This window comes from Scyliorhinus canicula, chromosome 2 (assembly GCF_902713615.1).
Source record: "Scyliorhinus canicula chromosome 2, sScyCan1.1, whole genome shotgun sequence".
Taxonomy (NCBI): Eukaryota; Metazoa; Chordata; class Chondrichthyes; order Carcharhiniformes; family Scyliorhinidae; genus Scyliorhinus; species Scyliorhinus canicula.
This window is the reverse complement of record NC_052147.1, coordinates 10,434,407-10,449,462: the sequence shown is the minus strand read 5'-3', so window position 1 is coordinate 10,449,462 and position 15,056 is coordinate 10,434,407. Positions and strand designations below refer to the sequence as shown.

The window sequence follows — 15,056 nt, the reverse complement described above, 5'->3', positions numbered from 1 at the left end:
GTGACCGAATTGATGTTTTATATAGCTGCAACATAACCTCCCTGTTCTTATATTCTATGCCTCAGCTAATAAGTGAAAAGATTCCAGATGCCTTCTTAAATCACCTGATAACCTGTCCTGCGACTTTCACGGATCTAAGGACATTCAGTCCAAGGTCCCTTACCTCCTCTACACCATTTTGGTATCCTACCATTTATTGAGCCTTCATACAACATACAGTGCATAAAGGCGCACAGGTTAGGTGAAACCCATGCAGACACAGGGAGAACGTGCAGACTCCACACAGACAGTGACCCAGCGGGGAATTGAACCTGGGACACGTACATGTACAGGATGCCTGAACACTGCTATCGTGCTGCTCTAATTGCTCATTCCTTTGACTTGTGTCACGATTGTGGGATGTATGCATGTGTGATATTAATCTTTAATTTCATCAGCTGATCAAATATATACTGAACTGCTTTAAAAGGACTTTAAAAAAGAAAGCAAAGACATTGACTTATGGTGGTTGCCACAAGTCACCTGACATCTGGTATTATAAGTTGACCATTTTCTGGAGGTTCCAATGTGAATTACAATTAAGACATGCCAAGTCAACCTCCTATGGAATTTCGCACCCACTGATGTCAATAACTATTTCAAAAGAGTTACTGAAACTGTACTGGACATTACCATTTGCATGGGGTGGGATGGGGACGAGACGGTGGTGAGGGAAAAACAAGATGAAAAGCGGGATGAAAATGGGGATAGAAGAATGGATCAATCAGACATACAGTGCAGAAGGAGGCCATTCTGCCCATCGAGTCTGCACCGAACCACTTAAGCACTCACTTCCACCCTATCCCCGGAACCCAATAACCCCTCCTAACCTTTTTGGACACTAAGGGCAATTTAGCATGGCCAATCCACCTAACCTGCATGTCTTTGGACTGTGGGAGGAAACCGGAGCACCCGGAGGAAACCCACGCAGACACGGGAGAATATGCAGACTCCGCACAGGCAGTGACCCAGCGGGGAATCGAATCTGGGACCCTGACGCTGTGAAGCCACAGTGCTATCCACGTGTCCTACCATGCTGCCCAAATGAAATGAAAATAAATTGATGGAAATAAAAATGGGATGAAGGTTGGGGACAGAGCCATGATCACCACCATTTACATTTCCTTTTGTCCAGCACGGTAGCATTGTGGATAGCACAATTGCTTCACAGCTCCAGGGTCCCAGGTTCTATGATCTTTGTCAATCTCTCCCTAGCCTCCACCTGTCGCTGGCCCTTTATCTCGCCCTTAACGTTCCAGTGCAAACCACCACCACCCTTCCTGCCCCCACATAAGTTTCGTCCTATTTCCAGTTCATCTAGCTCTGACAAAGAGTCATCCAGACTCTGAATGTTAGCTCTGTTCTCTCTCCACAGATGTTTTCTGACCTGTAGACATTTTCCAGCATCTTCTGCTATGTGAAAGGTGTTCTTCCTAGCTTATCAAGATGGTTAAGGATCATTCGGGAATTAATGGCTGGGACATTCCATATTCTAATCACCTAGGCATAAAGTAATAGCTGGATAAAAGCAAATTACTGTGGATGCAGGAATCTGAAACCAAAAGAGAAAATGCTGCAAAATCTCAGCAGGTCTGGCAACATCTGTAAGGAGAGAAAAGAGCTAATGTTTTGAGTCCTGATAACCCTTTGTCAAAGTTAAAAGGTGTAGAAAGTGGGAGATATTTATACTGTACGGTGAGGGAATGAAATATGAGTCATAGCCACAGAAAGATAGGATTATTCCACCATTGTCTCTAAACGTGGATCCTACTCACTGGCCCATAACTGTCTCCTATTCCTACACACAACTTCCTGAATAATAGCTGAAATTGAATCTTTCTAACCATAGGAACTGAAATCCTCTTACTTAATTTAATAAAATCTACATAAAAGATTAAACCAGTAATGTCAACATTTTCTAATGACTAGGGACAATGCATTTTAAAAACATCAATTTATCATTCTATCTCAGAAAGAAATGTGTTGTTTCAGACTATTTGGTCAGCTGACTTGGGTATTTTTGTGCTAAAGGTCTGAAGGGAAAAATTTATTAAATTGAAATAAAATATGGTTGAATTCAATTAACCAATTTTGTCAGATGGGTGCAATAGATAAGCAATAGAGAATTTTTTTTGAAGGAGATAAAATATTATTTCTGCTCATTATTCACACATTGATATTACTTTAGGAACATAATAACAGAGGAAGTCATGAAAGTCTTTAATAACACAATTTAACAAATAAAATGTTGCATAATTAATTTTATTTAATTTTTGGAAATCAACTCTGATTCTGCATTTACCAGGATGTTTAACTTTCTACCTCTCATTCTGTATGCCAAAACTGTTTAAAGCTTCTGCACCGACATATGCAATGAGTAGAAATTTGGAGAAACAGCAACCTGGGTTCAAGAAAGTAAGCACTTGCATTTTTACAACAACTTTCACAACTTCAGCATGTCCTGAAGCACATTAAAGCTCATGAAATACTTCTTAAAATGTAATCGCTATAAGGAATGCAACAGTTAATTTTCACACAAGAAGCTCCCACAAATAACGAGAGAATTATAATCTGATGTCGATAAGAGAATGAAATCTTGACCTGGGAAGCTAGGGAGGAGATTGCTGAGCCTTTGGCTTTGATCTTCAAGTCATCTTTGTCTACAGGAATAGTGCCGGAGGACTGGAGGATAGCAAATGTTGTCCCCTTATACAAGAAGGGGAGTAGAGATACCCCCGGTAACTATAGACCAGTGAGCCTTACTTCTGTTGTGGGAAAAGTCTTGGAAAGGTTTATAAGAGATAGGATGTATAATCATCTGGAAAGGAATAATTTGATTAGAGATAGTCAACATGGTTTTGTGAAGGGTAGGTCGTGCCTCACAAACCTCATTGAGTTCTTCGAGAAGGTGACCAAACAGGTGGATGAGGGTAAAGCAGTTGATGTGGTGTATATGGATTTCAGTAAAGCGTTTGATAAGGTTCCCCACGGTAGGCTATTGCAGAAAATACAGAGGCATGGGATTCAGGGTGATTTAGCAGTTTGGATCAGAAATTGGCTAGCTGATAGAAGACAAAGAGTGGTGGTTGATGGGAAATGCTCTGACTGGTGTCCAGTTACTAGTGGTGTGCCACAAGGATCTGTTTTGGGGCCGTTGCTGTTTGTCATTTTTATAAATGACCTGGAGGAGGGCGTAGAAGGATGGGTGAGTAAATTTGCAGATGACACTAAAGTCGGGGGAGTTGTGGACAGTGCAGAAGGATGTTACAAGTTACAGAGGGACATAGATAAGCTGCAGAGCTGGGCTGACAGGTGGCAAATGGAGTTTAATGCAGAAAAGTGTGAGGTGATTCATTTTGGAAGGAATAACAGAAAGGCAGAGTACTGGGCTAATGGTAAGATTCTTGGTAGTGTGGACGAGCAGAGAGATCTCGGTGTCCATGTCCATAGATCCCTGAAAGTTGCCACCCAGGTTGAGAGGGTTGTTAAAAAGGCGTACGGTGTGTTAGCTTTTATTGGTAGAGGAATTGAGTTTCGGAGCCATGAGGTCAGTTTGCAGTTGTACAAAACTCTGGTGCGGCCGCATTTGGAGTATTGTGTGCAGTTCTGGTCGCCACATTATAGGAAGGATGTGGAAGCATTTGAAAGGGTACAGAGGAGACTTACAAGAATGTTGCCTGGTATGGAGGGAAGATCATATGAGGAAAGGCTGAAGGACTTGAGGCTGTTTTCGTTAGAGAGAAGAAGGTTAAGAGGGGACTTAATTGAGGTATACAAGATGATCAGAGGATTAGATAGGGTGGACATCGAGAGCCTTTTTCCTCGGATGGTGATGTCCAGCACGAGGGGACATAGCTTTAAATTGAGGGGAGATAGATATAGGACAGATGTCAGAGGTAGGTTCTTTACTCAGAGAGTAGTAAAGGCGTGGAATGCCCTGCCTGCAACAGTAGTGGACTCGGCAACACTAAACGCATTCAAATGGTCATTGGATAGGCATATGGACGATAAGGGAATAGTGTAGAGGGACTTTAGAAGGGTTTCACAGGACGGTGCAACATCGTGAGCTGAAGGGCCTGTACTGCGCTGTAATGTTCTATGACCATAATACCTTCAATTTAATGTAATTTTCATAGTTTATTTCTACGTTTAGTTTCCCAAAGACAAAGGGCCTCGTCCTTCATTGATTAAAAAGTAAGAACCTTGCTGCCAGGAGATGCTACTATTTCTTAGCACAGTTTGCCAATTCACTGCTTTTTGCCTTGATGGCTCTTAAACCTCATCTGCAATTTAGCATGGCTCAGGGCCAAAGCCATCACTTGTGTTACGAGTAAAATGTTACTACAGTCCGAAAAAACTAAAACGTGTGTTACATTTATTTGAACCACAGTATTTAGAATTTAATGCAAGAATCAGAAACCCCCAAAAATCTCCCTTCAGGGTTTTTAAACTGATAAATCTTGATTCAGCACAACATAACTTCACAGTATTTGAATCCATGCAGGGAACAGTAGTTTGTTACCATTACACCTTGTTCCTAAACCTGAATTTCAGTTCGCTGTTAACTATGCGACTGCACATGAATGAACAGTAGTGTCCAGTGATTCCAAGCTAATTATTTTTCCTTTGACATTTAGAAAAAGTACAATGAATAAATTAATGGAGTCTCAACGAAATGAAGAGAACACTGTTTCCATCAGCTTTATTTCGCAACAAGATTTAGCAAAACTAACGTTTAAACCAAACCTGTTAATGGTGTGCACAGAAGTTTCACGGAATATTCAGATGGCTCTCAGATTTGTCCCGAAATTCTTTACTTTCGTGTGACATCAATCACTGTTACCTCCACACAACCCACATTTGGACAAAGTGTGTACATTTGTATTGTTGCCCATTCGCACAATTTAAAAAGGTAAACAAAAGTTTCTCATGCTGTTATTACATTTTAATTACACTGTTAATAACTGTAAATAACTGGTTTGTTCCATATTCAAGGAAGTAGGCAGTATTAGGTTGCTTAGCCACGTGCTAGTTATTGACCTGTACTAAAAGTAACATCATAAATGAAAAAAGTTTATTTCTACAACTCTCCCATTACACGTGTGAGGTTTATGCTGTTCAGTTGTTTGCTTTGTAAATGAAAAATCCAGATTTATTTTGATGGATTGGACAGCTCATGTGCTTTGGTTATAAAAATCTCCTGCCAAATCAATAAAGCAAACAATTGTAGCCATAAATAAGTATTCATAAGTTCTTGAAGTTTTGACGTTTTAGTTAAGTTGTGTTAAATTCTTAGAACGCTGTAATAATAATTTAATTTATTTTAATTCTTGGGTAAAAAATAGAGCCCTTTGAGGTTCATTTGATTTAGTACCATATCAATTGGTGCACACTGCCCCAGCCCAACACTGCAGGTTTAGAACAGCTTACAACACAGATTTGGCACCAAACTTGTATGTTTCCTAGATTCAACCATACTAATTTGCATCAATTGTGAAGTGCAGAATCAAATGTGAGCAAAGATTTAGGCCGCGATTCTCCGCACCCACGCCGGGGGGGAGAATCGCGGGAGGGCCAGGCGAATCACGCCACGCCGCCCTGGCACCTCCCGCGATTCTCCCACCCCCCCCCCCCAAAAAATGGCGTGTCGCGTTTTGCGTCACGCCGCTCGCCGTTTTTCATGGCGACCGGCGATTCTCCAGCCCGGATTAGTCGAGCGGCCTGACGACCCCGGCGGCAACCACACCTGGTCGCTGCCGGCGTGAACATCGCGCGACTGGTAAGTGTTGGGCCTATGGGGGGCGGAGAGAGGATCGAGCACCACGGGCGTGCTCATCAGATGTCTGGCGGACAGTGACGCAGAGCCAGGTCCGAACCTGGGACCTCAGCGCCGTGAGGCAGCAGTGCTAACCACTGCGCCACCGTACTGCCCCATAAAAAAGAAACTTAACTAAATGGCGAGAGATTGCAGAGTCCAGCAAGTAAATTGGAATGTTAATGGTATGTTCTCATTTATTGTGAAGGAAATTGATTACCAAAATAGAGAAGTCATGCACTGGTGAGACCATATCTGGAGCAGTGTTACAGTATTGGTCTCCTTATTTAAGGAAAGCTGTAAATGCATTAGTAGTTCAGAGAAGGTTTACTAGACTAATATCTGGAATGGGCCAGTTGTCTTATGAGGAAAAGTTAGGTTTGTATTCATTGGAGTTTAGAAGAGTAAGATGGGACTTGATTTAAGCCTCGTAATATCCTGAGAGGTCTTTACAGATGTGGACATGGAGAGGGTGTTTCTTCTTGTGGGAGAGTTTATAACAAACACTCGCTGTTTAAAAATAAAGGATCGCTCATTTAAATCAGAAATGAGGAGAATCGTTTTCTCAGAGATCATGAGTCTCTTCCTCAAAAGGCAGTGGAAGCAAAATCTTTGAATGTTTTTAGAGAAGGGTTAGAAAGATTCTTGATTAACAAGGTTAGTGAAAGGTTATTGGGAGGTTGCAGGAATGCGAGTTTGAGGTTACAATCAGATCAGCAATAATCTTATTGGATGGCAGAGCAGGTTCGAAGGACCAAGTGGCCTATTCCTGCTCCTAATTTGTATGTACATAATACAGTCAATTATTTTTAACCCAAAAATCCACATCCCTCGACAAGGTATAATTTTCACTTATGTTAAATGGTGCATCGTTGAACCTTGGTTAAAAAAGAAAATCCGAAATCTTTTCATTGACCAATCGTTTTACAGCGAGGTTATATTATGCAGAGATTACTGTACGGAAATTATGTCTCCTATTTAAAACATATTTGTGCTCAACCAAACATGCATTTGGGGGCGGAAACATTTACCATTTTTCCCAATTTCATCAGCAAACACCAGCAACAAAGAACTTCCAAAGTCAGGTTTACATGAAGAAAAATCTCACTTCTCTACTGCTCAATGCACAACACGAGTAAAGCCCTGACAATGGTACAGTTTGAATTATTCCTTTTCTTAGATGCAATTTAGTGATGAGTTGTGGACAGTTTTATCCCTATTCATATTAAGTTCATATTCTGATAACCAGCAGAAAATGGAACTTTAAAATTTTGCTGCTCGGAAGGGCTCTTCCTAAGTTTAGTTCGAAACAATGATCTAAACTTGGTTACTATCCCATGTTCACATGCTGTTTGAGTGTAGCATCATGCTATGATTAATGCGTACCTCTCAGCAAGTCCACATACTCTTTTATTGCATAAAAGGGAAATTGTCAATATCAAGGCTTCTATAAGCAATCATAGATTTTGAATATCTACAAGAACACACAAGTTGAATTAAATCTCACAGTAGAAGGTTCAGTAGCTGCTGGCTTTTCAATCATATTTATTTTTCATTACGCTGGGCATTTTAGTTCTTACTGAAACAGTAGCTCAACATATTGGTGTGTAAATTAATGCATCTATACATAACTCTGGTGCACTTTTCTGTTGGAAATGTTCTGATTTCTTTTTGTTTTAGTTTCTATCAAGGCTGCTCTTACGTCTTTTACTAACAGTATACAAGGTCAGCTTACAGCAGCAACCTGTCCTTGCCCTTGCGTATATTTTTGGAAGAAAGGCGCAGCACATGCTTGACTTCTTGTCATGATCGCACAGTTGAAACTGTGAACTCACTATGTGGGACAATGTGCGATGAATGCTTATTGAAACAACAATACGTTGCATTCAGAGGTGCTATTTCATACAAATTGTGTTTATAAATATCAGACATGCCACATCTAACTGTAGTAAAAACAGACTACAGGATGTTATCTGTTTTGATTCCATGCATTTGCATTGGCAGAAACATACATAGGAAATAGAAGCCCTTCAAGCCTGCGCTGTCATTCATTATGATCATGGCTGATCATCAAGTTCAACACCCTGATCCCGCCTCCCCCCCCCCCCCATACCCCTCGATACCTTTAGCCCCAAGAACTATATCTAATTCCTTCTTCAAGTTACACAACGTTTTGGCCTCAACTAAATTTTGGGGTAGTGAATTCCACAGATTCACCACTCTCTGGGTGAATAAATTTCTCCTCACCTCAGTCCAAAAAGATTTACCCCTTATCCTCAAACTATCACCCCTAGTTTTGACTCACCCACCATCGGAAACACATTTTCTGAATCTACCCTGTCTCATCCTGTTAGAATTTTGTAAGTATCTATGAGATCCCCTCTCTTCTGAACTCCAGTGAATATAATCCTAACTGATTTAGTCCCACCATCCCAGGAATCAGTTTGGTAAACCTTCGCTGCATTCTCTCCATAGCAAGAACATCCTTCCTCAGATAAGGACACCAAAACTTCACACATTACTCCAAGTGTGGCCTCACCAATGCCCTATACAATTGCAGTAAATCATCTCTATTCCTATACTCAAATCCTCTCGCAATGAAGGCCAATATACCATTTGCCTTCTTTACTGCCTGCTGTACCTGCACGCTTAGTTTCAGTGACTGAATCACAAGGACATTAAGATCTCACTGAGTATCCACCTCTTTCAATTTACACCCATTCAAATCATAATCTGCCTTCCTATTTTTGCTCCCAAAGTGGTAACCTCACATTTATCCACATTATATTGCATCTGCCATGCACATTCATTCAGCCTTTCCAAATCCCGCTGAAGCATCTCTGCATCCTCCTCACAGCTCACCCTCCCACCCAACTTTGTATCATCTGTAAATCTGGAGATAATGGGGGCGATTCTCCAAGCCCTGCGCTGGGCCGGAGAATCGGCGCACGATTCTCTGAGGTGCGGAGAATCGGCGCCATTTGTGCCGGCGCGGCGTCAGAATCAGCGGGGCCGCCGATTCTCTGGCCCGGATGAGCCGGGCAGCCGCACCGATACGACAGAGTCCCGCCGGCGCCGTTCACCAAACGGTCGGTGGGGGGAGAGGGGGGCTTCTTCACCGGGGGGGGGGGCCTCCGATGGGGTCTGGCCCGCGATTGGGGCCCACCGAACGGCAGGCCGGCCTCTCCACCCCCGGGCCGACTTTCTGGTGCGGCCGGCCCCTGAACACCGATTCCATCTTGAGTCGGGGCCAGCGCGCTAAAGACCCCCGCACAGGATAGTGCGGCCCAACTGTGCATGCGCGGGTTGGCGCGGCGCCCATTTGGCATCACAAAAGGAGGCTGAAGCGGCGTGAACCACTCCCAACGCCGTGCTGGCCCCCTATGGGGGCCAGAATTGTACATAACCGGACCTAGTTCGCGCTGTCGTGAAACGCGACGGCGCGAACTCTTGGGCCCAATATTGAAGAATCGCTCCCAATATGTTTAGTTCCCTCATCCAAATCATTAATATATAATGTGAATGGTTGGGGTCCTAGCAAAGATTCCTGCGGCACCCCACTAGTCACTGTCTGCCAATTGAAAAAAGACCCATTTATTCCAACTTTTTGATTCCTGTCTGCTAACCAGCTTTCTATCCATCTCAAGACATTACCCGTAATCCCATGTGTTTTAACTTTACATAGTAATCTGCTATGAGACCTTGTTGAAAGCCTTCAGAAAGTCTAAAAAAAACAACATCTACTGGTTCTCTCTGGTCAAGTCTAGTATTTACATCTTCAAACAATTTGAGTAGATTTGTCGAGCCCGATTTATTTCCCTTTCGTAAATCCATGCTGACTTTGTCTGAATTTACCACTGCTTTCCAAATGCTGTGCGATGAAATCCTTGATAATGGATGAAGACAGTTTAAACAATGCAAATAGTTGTGCGTGGACTTGTAGGTTAAATAATGATAAAATATGTAATCTATTCAATGAGCACCAATTTAATTATCATTTATCAATATACATTTATATTAAATACTTTATAGCTTATATTTTACTGCAGTTACTAATATTATTGTGTTTTTCAACATTATATTTTTATTTGTTGTATTTGGTTTTTAATCTTTACTATTTTCACTTGATTTCATTCACTCAGAACACTAAAAGTGTTCTAGTTACGGAAACATATTAATTGAAATTTTATTTCATGGACTTTTCCTGAACTAGCATTCCAAGATAAAGGATTTTACAGGGTGGTTAATGAAAGCAAGTCAATAGTAGAAGTAGTTACTTGCAGCCAGATTACACTTCCAGCACCCACACATCTAGCATGTATGAGCATGTTATACAATAGGCGTAGGTTTTTGATTGCAATTCTTTACTTGCTCTTCTTTCTTGGTCTTTTAGAGGAAAATATGTTGATTAAGTTAAGGGATAAAAGTCAGAAGCTGAGACCTATCCTCTCAACAGTATAAAGATAAAGGGTAGCTAGGATGGAGAATGCAATGCATCTTATAATTATGGTTTCAATGTTATAAATGTACACACAATATCAGCTGCAAAACCATATTAACTATTTTATCTTTCCTGTGAAATGTTCTTCCATCCAGTGCCAGCAACTGGATCACTGTCCCTTTTGCTTGAAGTTAAAGTAAAATTAATGATCCGAGCTCAACCAGGGTCACAGGACATGCATTAGGCCATGGGAAGGCTCTAAGCTTGTCTTTTAGTATCCCTGTGCAAACTCTCTAGTGTTTCTGTGGCCTTAGCAATCACCTTGTGAAATATCATCATTACAGTAGCCTCCAACTGTAATGTTAGGATAAAATTAATGAACAAACAAAAAGAACAAAGCAGTTATACCCTGTAGTATTAACTCATACCTAGTGATCTAACTTTTGATATAACAATAATACATCTTACGCTCAAATATCCCATGGCAATCTTATCAGCCTCAGCCAAGTAAACTTAGAAGTGAGGAATAAAGAGGGGTCACTTTGTGCATTAATTTTCAACTTTCTTTCCACTTCTGAAAACTTCAGAATCTCTTTCTAATTTATAAAATCTTAGAACAGGACAATGCAGAGGGAAGCAATTCGATCCATCACGTCTGTGCCAAGCCTCAAGTCTCACAAACACCTACATGTCTCATACAAGCTCCTCCGATCCATCAAAACCCAAAATATGTTCTTACAATAATCAGATCTCCTCAGGTCTGATTTGTATTCTTGCAAAAGTGTGAGAAAACCTTTGTGAAATGACTGCTAATCCTATCAAATTGTTTCCCTTTTCATCTTTGCTAATGGATAGGCATCTAATGTGGTCACATTTCTTGCTTCCTATTTAATTTTACATTACAGTTAGATTATTCAGGTTAAAAATTGTTTAATGCCTTAATTTGGTAAAATATCTTTGCCTGTAGCCATTTGTCTGCTAATGGCCAGCAAAATTTATACATTGCATACAAGAAATATTCTCCACTTTGTCATTTACAGGTAGAATGAACAGCAGAGACTTTGTGGCATTTATGTTCCTTTTTAAAAATAAATTTGGAGTACCCAATTCTTTCCCCCCCCCAATTCAGGGGCAATTTTAGTGTGGCCAATCGACCTTATCCTACACATCTTTGGGTTTGTGGGGGTGAGACCCAAGCAGATATGGGGAGAATGTGCAAACTCCACACGGACAGTGCCCGGGTCCTTGGCGCCGTGAGGTAGCAGTGCTAACCACCGCGCCATCATGCTGCCCAACTTTGTGGCATTCTTTGTGGAAAAAATAATTCTGGAAATATCTTTTCCCAGACAGCTGAAGCATATCTCTAAGGAGTAGCATTGAAAGTGGTTATTGAAATGTCCTGCCCTCTGAACTAAAAATAACAGCACCAATCCACTGGGATAACTGAAGATGGTTGGGGAATAACGACAGCAATGTCAAAAAGTGAAAATGCACAATTGTCATACTGTTCCTTTCTAAACATTTTTAAACTGAATAATCATAAAACACAGCTGTGATGACAATCAGAAGTAAATGGGCAGTAAGGTCATAATAATACTGTTTGGGTTCCAAAAGTTGATGGCTGACATTTCTGCTCTGAAATCACAAATGGGTGAGAGCTTTTCAGCTGTTTCTAACAAGCTATAAAAACAGTGCAAAAAAAATGAAGCTGAACCTGTTGCTAAGTGCTGATGGCAATACAAATCTGAAACTCATTTGTTCAAGATCAGGCTGCAGTCTTTTAAACATTCCAGCTGGCTAATACATCAATCTCATGAATACACAAGGCTCAGATTTATAAAAAGCACCGAATTCATTAAAACTCCTCCAGAAGCCCACAAACATTCATTTGTCTATTCTTCAAAGGACAAAACCCAATTTGTATCCAAACTGAAACAATCTGTAAATAAGTGGAAAAAAAATCTTTTATATTCCACAAATTCCATAAAGCAATTTAAATGTTTGCTTCTGTGCTACACTATTCTTACACCAAGCACAAACGGGTCCATTTCTACTTCAATTTGTTAGAAATTGAAACAGGTAATAAACAGATTTAATTACTTTGAATTTTACAAACCTCAAGATATAGCACAAGATCCAAGACGCTGCATTAAGAAATTACCTCCTGAACTTTACTCAACCACCAACAAAAATGCACAAAAGGTCAAAATAACACCCACTTTTCTCATGCTAACGCAAACTCTTAAATTGGAATGCCTATATCAGGTTACCACTCCGTACAAACTTAAAGACCTAACATTCTTTCGATCAACAATTTTGTATACAGGGAACAAAGAAATACTGATTTAGGGTTAGGTAGTCCTTTGGAGAAAAGTGTTGGAACTACTTACTCAGCACTCACAAAGTTAGGCTCCGTTTTGATAAGTCTGTAGTTTAGTTCCCAGCAGATACTTCTCTGACACTATCATTTCTCTTGTCATGTGATGGATTATGTACACTGCATGCATGAAAAGAACTTGCTTCTGCCTGTCTGCCTGGGATAGGCTGGCGTTTCATTGCTCAGGTTCAAAAGATTTGAAGACGACACAACATGACGTGACTCACCCACAGCATATAAAACAGCTTTTTAAGGTAACAGAGTTTAACCTTTATCCTAAGTTAAGACTCTACAAGCAGAAGGCTTTAAACAAAACGCTTTAGTAGGTTTAGTTGTTACATGCTAGTAATCATGCATACGACATTAAGTCATTTTACAACTCCAATTTTATTTGTGACATGCAAATCTATCTCACAAATCCTCATTTGTGTAACGACACAGCAATATTTATTTAGCCAATCATGTCCCCCACAGAAGCAGTATGCTCGAGTTCAACAAAGTTACAAGGAAAACAGAAAATACATTTTTTTTAAATGCATCCTGAATGAAAAATAATTACAGGGTTATGCAGAAAGGGCACAGAAATGGGACTAGCTGAGCGATTCTTTGCAGACAGCTGCCAGTGGCACTGGAAAATGCCGGCCATTTACCTGATAAAGCTCCAGCATTTAATCTACAAGTATGATTATTTCAAACTTAGGCGAATCAGAAGACATAACTTCTATGCTGTAACCACTCTAAGATTTGTTCCACCCCAGATGTTGGGAAAAAAGCAATCTCTATTGAAAGTTACATTGGCACAGTGGTTAGCACTGGTGCCTCACAGTGCCAGGGGCCCAGGTTCGATTCCGGCTTCGAGTGATTATGGAGTTTGCACGTTCTCCCTGTGTCTGCTTTATCCGCGCGCTCCGGTTTCCTAACACAGTCCAAAGATTTGTAGGTTAGGTGGCTTGGTCATGATCAATGCATGGAATGACAGGGATAGGACGGCAGAGTGGGCCTAGTTAGAGCGTTCTTAGAGGATTAGTGCAGGCGTGATGGGCTGAATGTCCTCCTTCCGCACTGTAGGGATTCTATGGATTGACAGACTGACAAAAGAAAGATTTATCGTGCAATCTGTTCATAATCATCCACGTACTGACCTGAATTGGCTGCAAAAACAAAGGGGGTTTTCCCCCTATTCAAAGAACAAAGAACAATTAAAAATACAGCACAGGAACACGCCCTCCGTCCCTCCAGGCCTGCGCCGACTATGCTGGCAGTCTAAACTAAAATCTTCTTCACTTCTGGGGTCCGTATCCCTGTATTCCCATCCTATTCATGTATTTGTCAAGATGCCCCTTAAATGCCACTATCATCCTTGCTTCCACCACCTCTTCCGGCAGCGATTTCCAGGCACCCACTACCCTCTGTGTAAAAAAACTTGCCTTGTCCATCTCCTCTAAACCTTGCCCCTTGCACCTTAAACCTATGCCCTCTAGTAATTGACACGTCTACCTTGGGAAAACGTCTCTGACTATCCACTCTGTCTGTGCCCCTCATAATTTCGTAGACCTCTATCAGGTCGCCCCTCAACCTCCGTCATTCCAGTGAGAACAAACCAAGTTTATTCAACCTCTCCTCATAGCTAATGCCCTCCATACCAGGCAACATCCTGGTAAATCACTGTCCATGTGGAGTTTGCACATTCTCCCCGTGTCTATGTGGTCTCACCCCCACAAGCCAAAGAATAGATAGAGTAGACAGTCAGAGACTTTTTCCCCGGGTGGAACAAACCATTACAAGGGGACATAAATTTAAGGTAAATGGTGGAAGATATAGGGGGGATGTCAGAGGTAGGTTCTTTACCCAGAGAGTAGTGGGAGCATGGAATGCACTGACTGTGGAAGTAGTTGAGTCGGAAACATTAGGGACCTTCAAGCGGCTATTGGATAGGTACATGGATTATGGTAGAGTAATGGAGTGTAGAGTAATTTGTTCTTAAGAGGAGCACGGTAGCATTGTGGATAGCACAATTGCTTCATAGCTCCAGGGTCCCAGGTTCGATTTCGGCTTGGGTCACTGTCTGTGTGGAGTCCACATCCTCCCCGTGTGTGCGTGGGTTTCCTCCGGGTGCTCCGGTTTCCTCCCACAGTCCAAAGATGTGCAGGTTGAGTGGATTGGTCATGATAAATTGCCCTTAGTGTCCAAAATTCTATGATCTATGATTAACCTAGGACAAAAGTTCGGCACAACATCGTGGGCCGAAGGGCCTGTTCTGTGCTGTATTGTTCTATGTTCTATGTACAGGGGAGGTGGATTGGCCATGCTAAAATGCCCCTTAATTGGAAAAAACGAAATGGATATTCTAAATTTTAAAAAAGCAATGGACAGGACGTCAGTTT

The 15,056-nt window shown here is 41.4% G+C and overlaps 1 protein-coding gene across 5 annotated transcripts in view; it reads right to left on the bottom strand.

Moving 5' to 3' along the window:
* ston2 (stonin 2) overlaps positions 1 to 15,056 on the bottom strand; it is a 141,184-nt gene that overhangs the window by 18,864 nt on the left and 107,264 nt on the right. Inside the window, exon 1 of one of the 5 annotated variants that reach the window (XM_038773607.1) lies at positions 12,686 to 12,830. The exons of 3 other annotated variants lie outside the window; for them this stretch is intronic. The gene's annotated coding sequence lies outside the window, so the exon portion shown is untranslated. Of the gene's footprint in view, positions 1 to 12,685; positions 12,831 to 15,056 lie in introns of those variants that run through there. One more of the 5 variants, XM_038773619.1, reaches the window with a different exon arrangement.